Source organism: Convolutriloba macropyga, chromosome 2 (genome assembly GCF_964194025.1).
Source record: "Convolutriloba macropyga chromosome 2, txConMacr16.3, whole genome shotgun sequence".
Lineage (NCBI taxonomy): Eukaryota > Metazoa > Xenacoelomorpha > Acoela > Convolutidae > Convolutriloba > Convolutriloba macropyga.
Window position 1 is genome coordinate 84,524,260 of NC_134469.1, and position 16,629 is coordinate 84,540,888.

Genomic DNA, 16,629 nt, shown 5'->3' on the forward strand with positions numbered 1-16,629 from the left:
ATTCTAGAGTGAACAAAAATTTGTCATTTTTTACACGGTTAATACTTTTTCCTTGAATTACAAATTTAGAAAATGAAAATATTAGAGTATACAAATTTTATCTTTTTTAAAAGCAACAAAAATGGACCATTTTGAATTTAAAACACTTACATTACGATGCAGAGGTATACCCCAAAATTTCCGCCTTTGTAAAATTGGCTCGAAAATTCAATTCGTTGCATACAGTGAACGAAATTAAGTGACATCCATTGAATCTTTTTTTTCGCAAAAGGGGTTCCGCCAATTATGCGAAATAAAAGAACATTCGGTGCAAAAATTAGGTAACAAAACTTGTAGCAAGTTTCCGCTCAATTTAGGTATCTCTTATTTGCGCGAATTTTGAGCATGCAATAAGCACTTTAATAAAGATTTAATTGCAGCCTTCAAAGCTTTAAAGTGCTTTAAATACATGCTACCACAAAAATTGATTTTTTTCCGAAAAATCCCTCGCACATCAAAGACTTTGTATATCAATATGGGATTGGCCAATTTTAGTAAGTAGTAATAAATGGTACTAATGAGTAGAAATAAGTAGTAATAAAGTACTATAAGTAGTAATAAAGTAGAAATAAAGTACTACTAGTAGTAATAAGTTAGGCTTAATTAAATAACTATTAATTAAGTTAGGCTCAATTGCGGGTTATATGCGAAATCGAGCTACATTGCGCGCAAAAAATTAATACATAAATGATAAATGGAGCGGATGCGTGACACAACTCGCGCGAAAAATAGACTAATAAGTTGGTACTTGTATTCCGCGGCTAAAATTAGGACACTTATATGAACACGGGAGACGATATTCCCTTCCATTTGCCGGTTTCTGCTAAAGTAGCTATTTTCCGCAATTTTTGTACCACTTTCAATGTATTAACATAGTGAAAACGAACACGAGATACATACATCGGGCATATCTGCCCGTGACGATTTGGGTGCACTGTAACGTATTCAAATATTTTTTTAAAAAGTAAGAGAGACAAATTTTAAACATGATTTAAAGACATTTTTTTAAGAAAACACAAAACCAAGCGGTTCAATTTGTTTTTTTGTTTTAGGGAACGCTTCAATTCAATAAATGATGCGCAAAAACTCTTACGAGACGAAATTAATGATTTCAACGCAATCGAATAATTTAATATGACAGGTCTATGTTCTAAGTCTTAATTATGTTCAGTTGTTAACTATTCCTAATCGTAATACATAAGTACATCTTTGTAAAATTGTTTTTAAAGAAGGGCTATGTGTGATGTTTAAACATGCGGTACGTCCTTTTACCCAGAAACCCCCCCCCCTCCAGCCCCGCCCGTCCGCTCTCACTTAGCCTATACTACTCGATTGATTATTTTTTTCTGGCTATTAATGTTATGAAAGAAAAGGCAAATAAGGAAGCAGTGCTTGTATTCAGCGTGGGCGCTTATGAGATTCAATTTGGCCTTAATACAGTGGTGCGCCTGGTTGTTTCTGCTCTTTCAGGTCGTCTATCAGTCAGCGATGCCACTTCTACGGCTCTCCGCAATCCTGAGTTTTGGGTCCAGTCACTACATCTTATTGGACCGGAGGGTTACTTCCTGGTAAAGTTCAGCGGGGTCAGTTTCCTTCCCTTCAAACTATTTGCATCTACTTGTGTGCCTAGAAAAAAATATTCCAAAACTATTTATCTGTAAAAAGAAATTCCACACAATTAAACTCCAGCTAAACACATCCCTTAGAATAACTTCACACGTTATTCATCTTTTGCTGCAAAAATTGATGAAATCATTTTTGGAGCAAACTATGAACAATCAATTTTGCATAAGATCGTCATATGGTTTGCGGGAAGTCACATAGCTTGATAGAAGTGCTGACAAAAAGAAATCATTTTTGCTTTTTCGCAAAACAACCATTGCATTCAATTTCTTATTCTTTCCAACACGCTATAAAGTAACAGTAGTTTATAATAATAATAATAAACACTAAATCAAATTTTCCAAAAAATTTCTCCTTTTAAGGCCTTTTAAAAATGAACACTAAAAAACAGCCTAATCGGCATACTTTCTGATGTTTATATTTTTCTTAAACTAGACCTTTCACAACTATTTCGAAATATCTTGTCTAGTTACTATGATAGCACTTATAATGCACTACTCTAAAATAAAAAAAAAGTAATAAACTATTAAGTAAAAATGCTAATATAATACAAAATATTATTTTACAATAAAATTAAACCAAAACATTAAAATTAGCCAAAACTATCATTTAACTACAATATTAAACAAAACACTAAGACTAAACAAAACTATCATTTTGCTATGATATTAGACAAAACACTGAAGTTAAACATAACTATCATTTTAATATAATTTCAAACAAAAAACTTAATAATACTAACCAAACCCATCATAGCTATAATTATTAGTATAATAAGATGGGGAATACTATGTCGGCATAAACTGAAAGGGAATATTATGTCAACAGAAACTAATTGGGAACATTTAAAATGAATGACGACTCATGTCCACATAAAAATCCCTACTAGTATCAATCAACTATGTTGAAAATTCACTGATAATCAACATAAAACTAAAACTTCCTGTCTCATTTAGTGTAGTGGTTAATTCATCGAGTGCCAAAGTTAAGTTGCTTTAGCAGACGGAAGGATTTTTTTGGAATTTTTCTTTTTTTCTTTAATTTAATTTGCAACAATTTTTCCGCAACACTTAGTCTAGTGAAAAGCACTTTTTATCAATTAGAATAAGAGAAAATAAATAAAATAAAATCAATAAAAATTTAATCTTTCACTACAACTTTAAGATAAAAATAATATTAACCAAAACCATCATAGGTATAAGCAATGGTATAAAAAAATAGGGAATACTATGTCAACATAATTATCCCCTTCATTTATATGCGAAGCAATTTCACTGACAATCGAAATTAAACAAAAACTTTTTGTCTCATTTGGTGTAGTGGTTATTTCATCGAGTAAATTAAACTTGCCTTTGACAAATGGATTGTTGGGGGTTCAATCCTAACCAACGTCTAATTAATTACTATGAAACTGAATGACTAAAAAACAAAATCACTACTGTGATACTGTATGTAGATCACATTGTAATGTGCATTCCGTAAAAATAATTCTGAGATCATTGGAAACGATCTGATTAGTTTTCTCCTTAGTTTATGATTAACTAAAATGGGCAAACTAGAAACACGAAAAGAATTAAACAATCTACGAAAAGAGAACTAATAGAATAGACTAGAAGAAAACTTAAAACAAGAAAATTAAGGTGACATAGAAGATTGATTTGATCCTTTAACTAAAACTCCTGTTGAACAAAATCAAAATTTTAACAGACAATCAGTTTTAATAATTTAAGGTGTAGGTAACCAATAAAAAAACACAAGAAAGGCTAGAAAATATTAAAATCCCATTATCCTTAGCAATATTTGATTACAAAGGTGATACACGTAGAATACTAGTAGAATTGGAAAACAAAGAAATAAACAATTAAAAATAAAACTAGTTGAAATATCTTCAAACAAATTTAAAATGAATGACGTACATATATCTCTTGCACCCGATGGTATAAGAGTAAAAATTAATATCTATACTTTTACTAAAGGTTTCACTAAGTTTATCACTAATAAAGGCGCAACTGAACAAGATATAAGAGGTGATAAAAAATGAAAGATTTCTAACTTATATTTCATTATAGACCAACAGATACTAGAAGTAGTAGAGCAACAGTAGCTAGAAACTTAATAGCTAGCAGGGAAGATTAAATAATAACTAGTGATTTAACAAGAACTAATCCCAACTTTTTAATAGAAAGATCAGAACTACTTATTCTGGAAACAATAACAGGACATGATGGATTTATGTGACAAGTTGTTAAAAAAACCTAAGCAACTATTATCAACAAATGTTATTACTCAAGAACAGTTGGATAATTCCATTTTTCATTTTGGTAGACATTTACTAAAATTTACTACCAATCTACATACATTTCAACATATAGTAAATAAATGGTAACCAAAAAAACTGGACATGGCAGTAATATTAGTACTGATGTCTACTGCCAGTCTACATATATTTCAAAACATTCCAAAACTGTTAGTGCCAAAGTTGGCAATATTATTAGTAAAAATATGTACTACCAATCTACATAGTTTTCAATATATAAAAAAAAACTGTTACCAAAAAAGTGGCAATAATAATAAAACTGATTTCTATTCCCGCTCTACATATATTTCAACATATGCTAAGTATATTAGTACCAGCAAAGGGGCAACGAAATTAGTTCTAAAAACTACTAGAGATATACATTGGTTTCAACATACTAAACTTATATTAGTACCAAAATTGGCAATAAGGTTATTAAAGAAATATAATACCGATCTACATACAATCAAAATCTACTGAATAAACTGGTACAAAAAGTGGCAATAATAATAATGCTGATATCCATCAGAGATCAACATATATTCTAACGTTTACTAAAAACGTAAGTACCAAAAAAGTGGCATTGATATTAGTACTGCCCGGGCCGAGGAATTTAGCCAAAATTATGTAAGATCAGCGGCAACTAGCGTTGACAAGTCGGAAAATTCACCGCAATTTTCTTACATAATTTTGCGTTGAATGTGTTGAAATTGAAGACGAAAATTCAACGCATTTAACGCAAAATTATGTAGGAAACTTGCGGTGAATTTTCCTACTTGTCAACGCTTGTCGCCGCTGATCTTACATAATTAGCGTTTAATTTAGCGTAGATCTTACATATTTAGCGTTGAATCTAACGTAGATCTTACATAATTAGCGTTGAATTTAGCGTAGATCTTACATATTTTAGCGTTGAATTCAGCGTTGATGTTACAAAAAATCAAAGCGTCCACTTGAACTGTTAACCTCCAGTTGCGTATGGGACTCGAACTGCTGCCCTCCTGTTTGTTTGTCGCCTCTTCTACCATTGTGACACAGTACCTTGGTTTCCGTAAGAGCCGCAACTCTTATAAAGCGCAGATCTTACATATTTTGCGCTGAATTTAGCGTAGATCTTACATATTTTGCGTTGATTTTGCGTAGTTTTTAACTTCGCATATTCAACGCAATTACCATGCGAGGCGTACTGGGAAAAATTTAAATTTTTTTAAGTTTTAAAAAAAAATTGAATTCCTAAAATGGTCGGAAATGGTTTTTGCACCGTAAGAGAGCACTCAAAAGTTATTTTTTGCTGACTTCATTTTTCACACTTGTGCAGTATAGGGGTCGAAACAGTAAAAAAAAATTCATTTTTCGAAAAAAAACTTGAAAATCTGAAATCGTGACATGGTCTGAATTAGATTTTGCACTATAAAAGAGCACGAAAAATGATTTTTTTCTGACCTCGTGTTTCTCACCTTTGCAGTAAAGGGTTCGGAAAAGTGAAAAAATGATTTTTTAAAAAAAAAACTTGATAAAGTTCTGAAATCGTAAAATAGTCTAAAATGGATTTTGCACTATGAAAGAGCACTTAAAGTTATTTTTTGCTGACTTCACTTTTCTCACCTGTGCAGTATAGGGGGTCGAAACAGTAAAAAAAATTAATTTTTTGAAGAAAAAACTTGAAAAATTTGAAATCGTAACATGGTCTGATTTGGATTTTGCACTATAAAAGAGCACTAAATATGATTTTTTCTGACCTCATGTTTCTCAACTTTGCAGTATAGGGTTCAAAACAGTGAAAAAAATTGATTTTTGAAAAAACTTGAAAGAATTCTGAAAACGTAAAATGGTCTGAAATGGATTTCGCACAAAGAAAGAGCACTAAAAAGTGATTTTTTGCTGACTTCACTTTTCTCACCTGTGCAGTATAGGGGATCGAAACAGTAAAAAAATTAATTTTTTGAAAAAAAAATTGAAAAAACTTTTGAAATTGTAAAGTGGTCTGAAATGGAATGGAAAGATTAGCGTTGAATGCGTTGAAATTATGTAAGATCAACGCTCAAATCAACGCTAAATATGTAAGATCTACGCTAAAAATCAACGCAAAATTATATAAGATTAGCGTTGAGTGAGTTGAATTTATGTAAGATCAACGCTAAACTCAACGCTAAATATGTAAGATCTACGCTAAAATTTAACGCTAAATATGTAAGATCTACGCCAAAATTCAACGCAAAATTATGTAAGATTAGCGTTGAATGCGTTGAATATATGTAAGATCAACGCTAAATTCAACGCTAAATTTGTAAGATCTACGTTAAAATTCAACGCTAAATATGTAAGATCTACGCCAAAATTCAACGCAAAATTATGTAAGATTAGCGTTGAATGCGTTGAATTTATGTAAGATCTACGCTCAGTCGTAGAGCTTACATAAATTCAACGCATTCAACGCCAATCTAACATAATTTTGCGTTTTTTAGCGTTGACACCTCGGCCCGGTTGAGACCTGCTACCGATCTACATCCAGTTCAAAATACGCTACGTACATATTAGTACCAAAATTGACAATAATATTAGTGATGAAAAATACTACCGTCATACATACAATCAACAAATACTAAATAAACTGGTACGAAATAAGTGGCTATGAATTTAATACTTTATATCTATTACCGTTCTACATATATTTTAACATATAATGAGTATATTAGTACCTAAGAAGTGGCAATAATATCAGTAGTAAAATTTACTACCGATCTACATACATTTCAACATACTAAATAAACCTGTACAAAAAAGTGGCAATGATATTTTTACTGATAAATACTTCCGATCTACATATATTTTAATATTTTCTAAATATATAAGTACCAAAAAAGTGGCAATAATATTATTACTGAGATATTATAAGGATCTTCATATATTTATGTATAGTGTAAACTATGCCGCCGCATTTGTTTTCGTAGAGAATAATTCAAGCTGCATTTCTATGGAAAAAATTTCGACCTCTCAAATGCTCTGCCATTGTTTAGTTTCCCAACCAACTCTTGGTGTCCCCGGAAGTGGGAGGAGACTCTGTGCGGTTGCATCCAGATGGTGTTATTCGCCTCGTCCAGGGTTTCTCCTGCGATCCCGACAGAGGGGTGAACTACAAAGTATTCTGGGCATCTCGAAGTAATATTCTCATCTTTTTGTATCTTTCTCAAAGTCTATCCATTCCATCAATTTACTGCCACTCGGCGTCCATGGTATGCTTGGTAAAGCATTTCTCTTTGCCCTATAGTCCTGAAATTACCCAGGACGAGGTTTTCGTTTGTCCTCGTTTATGATGCAGACCATTTTTGAACGCACACAGGGGTTACGGTGCGTTCAAAAAATACACAGTCGAGGATTCTTGTTTAACGAGCTGCATAAACGAGCACGTACTTTAGGTCGAGCTAAAGTCAGCAGCAAAAACGCACCAATTAGGGAACATAGACGAGCCACGTTCTGCCACATACGCGATCCACCTTCAGGTCCACAGCCGAGCTAGAGACTTTATCATAGGCGAGCTAAGGTCTGCACCATACACTTTTAAACAGCTTTTTTATAGAAGTACCGTCACAAAATTATCTCAAGTTGATAGAAAAAATCAATTTTTAAGATTTTCCAGTATGTTCTGGGTGTTTCCCTCCTCCTTTCTCATCCGGCTGGTGACCGGCTACGGCGGAGTTACACACACACAACTATAGGAGAATTGAGTACGAGCAAACGGTAAAAATCCGCGCACTAAGACTCTCTCCGTATGAAATACTAACTTTTTTACTACACAAGCTATAGCAAAAATTCTTTTTCTCCTAAACTCTACCTACACAGGCGATACTCCATACCAAGTTTGGTTCAATTTGGACAACTTCTTGATCCAATCAAAAATAACTACAGTTAAATACTACTACTACTACTACTACTACTACTACTACTACTACTACTACTACTACTACTACTACTACTACTACTACTACTACTGTTTCAACACTTTAATTCCAAATATGAAATAAAGGCACGGTTGGCAACAAATACAAATACAAATACAAATACAAACAAAACAAGAAGAGTTATTTGTTTGGTTATTCTGTGAAGTGCTGTACGACGAAATTGTTGAAGGCATTCTTTGACCCGGTTGCTGCTTTCTCCTGCAATCTGGTGAACGATACTTTGTTTCGTACACAGTCTCCTTCGATTTGACTCATCCACGTTTTCCGTTGCCCCCCCAGGAGCGCGTCTGGCATGGGCGTATTGATCGGGCGGGTCCCAATTGAAGGCACTGCGGGCTAATCTTCCTGGTTCCATTCGCTGGATGTGACCGTACCATTTTATCCGTTTGAGCATGATCATCGTGGATAGTTGGGGCATTCGCGATCTTGACATAATTTCATCGTTCGTTGCTTTCTCCAGATATGACACACGTAGAATTCTCCGAAGACAACCACAGTGGAAACTCTCAAGTTTTCTCTCCATTAATTTCGAAAGAGTCCAAGTCTCTGAGCTGTACAGCACAGCTGATAAAACGAGTGCTTTGTACAAATTGCACTTGAGGTGCACGCTGAGCTGCTTGCTCTTCCAGAGATTTTGGAAGTTAGCAAACCGTTGTCTACCTTCTGCAAGTTTGCAATTGACTTCCTGGAGGTCTCCATGCTTGAGGCTGACATATGATCCGAGATACTTGAACGCTTCTATGTTTTCAAACTCGTTTCCGATAACATCTTGTACTTTGCAGGAAAACACGCGTGTGGCAGCTGCTTTAGGTTTGCCACAGTATCTCGATTGGTGAACTTTTCGGCCATTGACTGTTTTGAACTTCCTTTCACACTTGTCACAGGTGAGGCTCGCCTCTAGTTGCTCGAACTTTGACTTGTCGACGACATTCTTTGACAAACCGGCTTTGCAGAATCTTGTTTGGTGCACTTTGCGTCCGGTAACTGTACTGAATTGCCGCTGACAGTTCTGACATCTTAAAGACTCTTGATCAGCCACCGCTGACCCACTCTCATTTTCTAGCGACTCTAAATCCGCTACTGCAGATTGTTGTTGTGAAGCTACCAACGCTGGCTTAGCCTCCGCTAAGCTTTTCAATCTGAGCTTCCGGCCATCTTGTGTTTCGAACCAGCCCGCTTTCTTTTTCGTTCCCAGCAGCACCTCCGTGCCGATGGTTAGTCGTGACTGGCTAGATGTCTCTGCCAGGAGTCCTAGTTTGCCTTTATGTGTTCCAGTGAGTATCTCCACGTTCTGTTGGATACTAGGCACTGCAACAACATTTGGGCTGTCGCATTTTACGCCCATATTCTTTGTTTTGGCCACATTAATCTTCAGACCAGCGGCTTCCGCTAGGGCCTCGATTCGATGTAGGTTTTCTTGCACCTCACTGTCTGAGACCCCCACGAGAGCAACATCATCAGGAAAATCTAAGTCAGCCACCAATCTCCCAATGTCTAATCCTCCATGCACCGAGTTAGCTAAAATGTAGTTGATGACAAGGCCGAATAGGATTGGGGACCACACATCACCCTGCCTAACGCCTGTTCTGACATCAAATAAGCGTCCCTTCTCACCTTCGGCTTTGACTCGACATTTGAATCCATCATAGCTGTTTCTTATGATGTTTATCACTTTTTGCGGCAGACCATAGTGTTTCATTATCTGGTACATCTGCTCACGATCGACAGAATCGAATGCCGCTCGAAAGTCTATGAAACAAAAGCTAATATCCAATTGAAACGCCATTGATTTCTCTATTATTTGACGCAGGGCAAAGAGTTGATCGGCGCATCCTCTGCTTTTTCTGAAGCCGCACTGCTCTTCCCTTAAGACGCGATCCACTGAATCTTTGCATCGATTGAGAGTAACGGAAGCGAACACTTTGCCTGGTACTGACAATTGAGAGATCCCTCGGTGGTTCGAACACTCTGACCTCTTTCCTTTACTCTTGTATAATGGGACAATTTCTGCTACCTTCCAGTCATCGGGCAGAACTTCCGTCGACCAACATTTATCTATGATGTCCCAGAGCCACTCGACAATACCCTTGTGTGCTTTCAACATCTCACAGGAAATGTTATCGGGTCCACTTGCCTTGCCATTCTTCAACCTGCGGACAGCTTCAAGCACTTCTTCAAATCGAATTGGGCTCAGGTCAATCGGCAAGCTTTCAGCTGCTTCTTCGGGATCCAATCTCGTACTGCAACTGAATGTTGAGGGATTCAGGAGTTGACTAAAATGTTCCGTCCAGCGTTCAAGTCGTTCCTCTTTCGTCCGTAAGTTGACGCCAGTGCTTGAAACTAATTTGGTCAACTGGGGCCTCCAGTTTCGGCAAATCTGCTGTGATGCCCCAAAAACCTCCTTTAAGTTGCCTCTGTCCGCGAAGCTCTGCACTTCTTGGCCTTTGCGTTCAAGCCATGCCCGTTTGTCTGCACGTAGAGCTTTTCTGACTTCCTTACAGCAGTTTGTGAACTCTAACAGCGCCTCCGCGCTGCTGTGTTTCTTTAACTGTAGATCGGCTCGTTTCCGGATACTACTACTACTACTACTACTACTACTACTACTACTACTACTACTACTACTACTACTACTACTACTACTACTACTACTACTACTACTACTACTACTACTACTACTACTACTACTGTTTCAACACTTTAATTCCAAATATGAAATAAAGGCACGGTTGGCAACAAATACAAACAAAACAAGAAGAGTTATTTGTTTGGTTATTCTGTGAAATGCTGTACGACGAAATTGTTGAAGGCATTCTTTGACCCGGTTGCTGCTTTCTCCTGCAATCTGGTGAACGATACTTTGTTTCGTACACAGTCTCCTTCGATTTGACTCATCCACGTTTTCCGTTGCCCCCCAGGAGCGCGTCTAGCATGGACGTATTGATCGGGCGGGTCCCAATCGAAGGCACTGCGGGCTAATCTTCCTGGTTCCATTCTCTGGATGTGTCCGTACCATTTTATCCGTTTGAGCATGATCATCGTGGATAGTTGGGGCATTCGTGATCTTGACATAATTTCTTCGTTCGTTGTTTTCTCCAGATATGACACACGTAGAATTCTCCGAAGACAACCACAGTGGAAACTCTCAAGTTTTCTCTCCATTAATTTCGAAAGAGTCCAAGTCTCTGAGCTGTACAGCACGGCTGATAAAACGAGTGCTTTGTACAAATTGCACTTGAGGTGCACGCTGAGCTGCTTGCTCTTCCAGAGATTTTGGAAGTTAGCAAACCGTTGTCTACCTTCTGCAAGTTTGCAATTGACTTCCTGCAGGTCTCCATGCTTGAGGCTGACATATGATCCGAGATACTTGAACGCTTCTATGTTTTCAAACTCGTTTCCGAGAACATCTTGTACTTTGCAGGAAAACACGCGTGTGGCAACTGCTTTAGGTTTGCCACAGTATCTCGATTGGTGAACTTTTCGGCCATTGACTGTTTTGAACTTTCTTTCACACTTGTCACAGGTAAGGCTCGCCTCTAGTTGCTCGAACTTTGACTTGTCGACGACATTCTTTGACAAACCGGCTTTGCAGAATCTTGTTTGGTGCACTTTGCGTCCGGTAACTGTACTGAATTGCCGCTGACAATTCTGACATCTTAAAGACTCTTGGTCAGCCACCACTGACCGACTCTCATTTTCTAGCAACTCTGAATCTGCTACCGCAGATTGTTGTTGTGAAGCTACCAACGCTGGTTTAGCCTCCGCTAAGCTTTTCAATCTTAGCTTCCGGCCATCTTGTGTTTCGAACCAGCCCGCTTTCTTTTTCGTTCTCAGCAGCACCTCCGTGCTGATGGTTAGTCGTGACTGGCTAGATGTCTCTGCCAGGAGTCCTAGTTTGCCTTTATGTGTTCCAGTGAGTATCTCCACGTTCTGTTGGATACTAGGCACTGCAACAACATTTGGGTTGTCGCATTTTACGCCCATATTCTTTGTTTTGGCCACATTAATCTTCAGACCAGCGGCTTCCGCAAGGGCCTCGATTCGATGTAGGTTTTCTTGCACCTCACTGTCTGAGACCCCCACGAGAGCAACATCATCAGCAAAATCTAAGTCAGCCACCAATCTCCCAATGTCTAATCCTCCATACACCGAGTTAGCCAAAATGTAAGCGTCCTTTCTCACCTTCGGCTTTGACTCGACATTTGAATCCATCATAGCTGTTTCTTATGGTGTTTATCACTTTTTGCGGAAGACCATAGTGTTTCATTATCTGGTACATCTGCTCACGATCGACAGAATCGATTGCCGCTCGAAAGTACTCATTGCTTTGGTGTTTGAAGGCTGAGATACGACTAGTTGCGCCACAAACTAGAAGACCAGTGCCTCGTTAGCTCGACCATGTGAGCGGAGAGCCGCAGCACATGACCTACCCCCAGGGGACACCATGTGGAGGTGAGGTTGGATTTTGTCCCCCACTACTACTACTGTTTCAACACTTTAATTCCAAATATGAAATAAAGGCACGGTTGGCAACAAATACAAACAAAACAAGAAGAGTTATTTGCTTGGTTATTCTGTGAAGTGCTGTACGACGAAATTGTTGAAGGCATTCTTTGACCCAGTTGCTGCTTTCTCCTGCAATCTGGTGAACGATACTTTGTTTCGTACACAGTCTCCTTCGATTTGACTCATCCACGTTTTCCGTTGCCCCCCAGGAGCGCGTCTAGCATGGACGTATTGATCGGGCGGGTCCCAATCGAAGGCACTGCGGGCTAATCTTCCTGGTTCCATTCTCTGGATGTGTCCGTACCATTTTATCCGTTTGAGCATGATCATCGTGGATAGTTGGGGCATTCGTGATCTTGACATAATTTCTTCGTTCGTTGCTTTCTCCAGATATGACACACGTAGAATTCTCCGAAGACAACCACAGTGGAAACTCTCAAGTTTTCTCGCCATTAATTTCGAAAGAGTCCAAGTCTCTGAGCTGTACAGCACGGCTGATAAAACGAGTGCTTTGTACAAATTGCACTTGAGGTGCACGCTGAGCTGCTTGCTCTTCCAGAGATTTTGGAAGTTAGCAAACCGTTGTCTACCTTCTGCAAGTTTGCAATTGACTTCCTGCAGGTCTCCATGCTTGAGGCTGACATATGATCCGAGATACTTGAACGCTTCTATGTTTTCAAACTCGTTTCCAAGAACATCTTGTACTTTGCAGGAAAACACGCGTGTGGCAACTGCTTTAGGTTTGCCACAGTATCTCGATTGGTGAACTTTTCGGCCATTGACTGTTTTGAACTTTCTTTCACACTTGTCACAGGTAAGGCTCGCCTCAACTTTGACTTGTCGACGACATTCTTTGACAAACCGGCTTTGCAGAATCTTGTTTGGTGCACTTTGCGTCCGGTAACTGTACTGAATTGCCGCTGACAATTCTGACATCTTAAAGACTCTTGATCAGCCACCACTGACCGACTCTCATTTTCTTGCGACTCTGAATCTGCTACCGCAGATTGTTGTTGTGAAGCTACCAACGCTGGCTTAGCCACCGCTAAGCTTTTCAATCTTAGCTTCCGGCCATCTTGTGTTTCGAACCAGCCCGCTTTCTTTTTCGTTCCCAGCAGCACCTCCGTGCTGATGGTTAGTCGTGACTGGCTAGATGTCTCTGCCAGGAGTCCTAGTTTGCCTCTATGTGTTCCAGTGAGTATCTCCACGTTCTGTTGGATACTAGGCACTGCAACAACATTTGGGTTGTCGCATTTTACGCCCATATTCTTTGTTTTGGCCACATTAATCTTCAGACCAGCGGCTTCCGCAAGGGCCTCGATTCGATGTAGGTTTTCTTGCACCTCACTGTCTGAGACCCCCACGAGAGCAACATCATCAGCAAAATCTAAGTCAGCCACCAATCTCCCAATGTCTAATCCTCCATACACCGAGTTAGCCAAAATGTAGTTGATGACAAGGCCGAATAGGATTGGGGACCACACATCACCCTGCCTAACGCCCGTTCTGACATCAAATAAGCGTCCTTTCTCACCTTCGGCTTTGACTCGACATTTGAATCCATCATAGCTGTTTCTTATGATGTTTATCACTTTTTGCGGAAGACCATAGTGTTTCATTATCTGGTACATCTGCTCACGATCGACAAAATCGAATGCCGCTCGAAAGTCTATGAAACAAAAGCTAATATCCAATTGAAACGCCATTGATTTCTCTATTATTTGACGCAGGGCAAAGAGTTGGTCGGCGCATCCTCTGCTTTTTCTGAAGCCGCACTGCTCTTCTCTTAAGACGCGATCCACTGAATCTTTGCATCGATTGAGAATAACGGAAGCGAACACTTTGCCTGGTACTGACAATAGAGAGATCCCTCGGTGGTTCGAACACTCTGACCTCTTTCCTTTACTCTTGTATAATGGGACAATTTCTGCTACCTTCAAGTCATCGGGCAGAACTTCCGTCGACCAACACTTATCTATGATGTCCCAGAGCCACTCGACAATACCCTTGTGTGCTTTCAACATCTCACAGGAAATGTTATCGGGTCCACTTGCCTTGCCATTCTTCAACCTGCGGACAGCTTCAAGCACTTCTTCAAATCGAAATGGGCTCAGGTCAATCGACAAGCTTTCAGCTGCTTCATCGGGATCCAATATCGTACTGCAACTGAATGTTGAGGGATTCAGGAGTTGACTAAAATGTTCCGTCCAGCGTTCAAGTCGTTCCTCTTTCGTCCGTAAGTTGAAGCCAGTGCTTGAAACTAATTTGGTCAACTGGGGTCTCCAGTTTCGGCAAATCTGCTGTGATGCCCCAAAAACCTCCTTCAAGTTGCCTCTGTCCGCAAAGCTCTGCACTTCTTGGCCTTTGCGTTCAAGCCATGCCCGTTTGTCTGCACGTAGAGCTTTTCTGACTTCCTTACAGCAGTTTGTGAACTCTAACAACGCCACCGCGCTGCTGTGTTTCTTCAACTGTAGATCAGCTCGTTTCCGGATAAGTTCCAGAGAATCTGGAGAAATCCAAGGTTTGTTCACTCGCTTGTCCGGAAGGAGGCATTTCACTGCTGCTTGGTTCAGGGCTTTTCGAAAATTGTCCCAAGACTGCTCTGTATTCTCGAAATCGCCGCTCTTATCAAGATGTAACTTGACCTCCTGCGTGAATAAGGCACGCGTTGTTTCATCTTGCAGCTTTGCAGAACTGATTCTGGGCGTGAAACATGGCTTTTTAGACAAAAGTTTCATAGATACTTCAGCAATGACCAGTTCATGATCGGTAATTGTGGTTTTCCCTCTTCTGGTCCTCACATTCGTCAGACATCCTCTGTATCTCTCTGCAAACAGAATGTGATCCAGCATCTTTTTTCGACAACTCGGATCGGGAGGGTTGTAGGTGTACCGATGCACTTGTCGATGCTGGAACCATGTACCACCTACGAGCAATTTGTGTGAAGTGCAAAATGATAACAACTTTTCCGAGTTTTCATTTTCTTCACCCATTCCAAACGGGCCTCTGCAGCTCATGGTGTCATTCAACTGGTGTCCAGGCTCTGCATTGAGGTCACCGATGACACAATTACGCTGCCTATGTTTGAAGCTGGAAACTAGGTCTGAAAGTTGACTCCAAAACAAATCCTTCTCTTGGACTAGCTTCATTCGTAGGTGCGTAGCAGACAACAACAGCTAGATTGGCTCTCCTCCGAGCTGCGAACTTGACGTAGCAAATACGTTCACTTAGAGCCACTTGTTCTACGATGCTGTTTATCAATGACTTCTTTACAGCAACGCCCACTCCTCCTTGTCTCGACTTTACACCAGACAACCACGAGTCAGACAGGTAGAGCTTGTGGTCTCCGAGATCAATTTCTTGCTCCTGCAATCTCGTCTCCTGCACTCCCAGAATATCCAACTTGTATTTCGCCAGATCCATTTTCAAAGACTCTAAAGATCCGGCTTGGGTCAGTGTTCTGACGTTTAAAGTTGCAATTCTGAGTTGGTTCATCGGGAGATTCTTAGCACCCCTTACCCGGGACTCGGGGCCATGGTTGAATGTACTCATTGCTTTGGTGTTTGAAGGCTGAGATACGACTAGTTGCGCCACAAACTAGAAGACCAGTGCCTCGTTAGCTCGACCATGTGAGCGGAGAGCCGCAGCACATGACCTACCCCCAGGGGACACCACGTGGAGGTGAGGTTGGATTTTGTCCCCCACTACTACTACTACTACTACTACTACTACTACTACTACTACTACTACTACTACTACTACTACTACTACTACTACTGCTGCTACTACTACTACTACTACTACTACTACTACTACTACTACTACTACTACTACTACTACTACTACTACTACTACTACTACTACTACTACTACTACTACTACTACATGATCTGAAGGACAATTTGAAGCGAAAAGTGTAAAGCTCATACCAATTTGAAACAACATTTTTGTTGAAATGCCAATTTAAAAAAGTAGTAAGGGTGGTTGTAAGGGTTTCAAATTGGCATTTCAGATCAATTTTTTTAATATGATATTGAGATTAAGTTTATTACTACTAAATTTTTACAATATTTTTCAAATTGGTATTGAGAATACGTTTTTTACTACCAAAATTTTTACAGTAGTTACAGACTATTTTTTAAAAAAATTATCTTTTTCTCAAAGTTTACAGACTTTTTTCTCAAATTTTACAGACAAACAAACATTGCG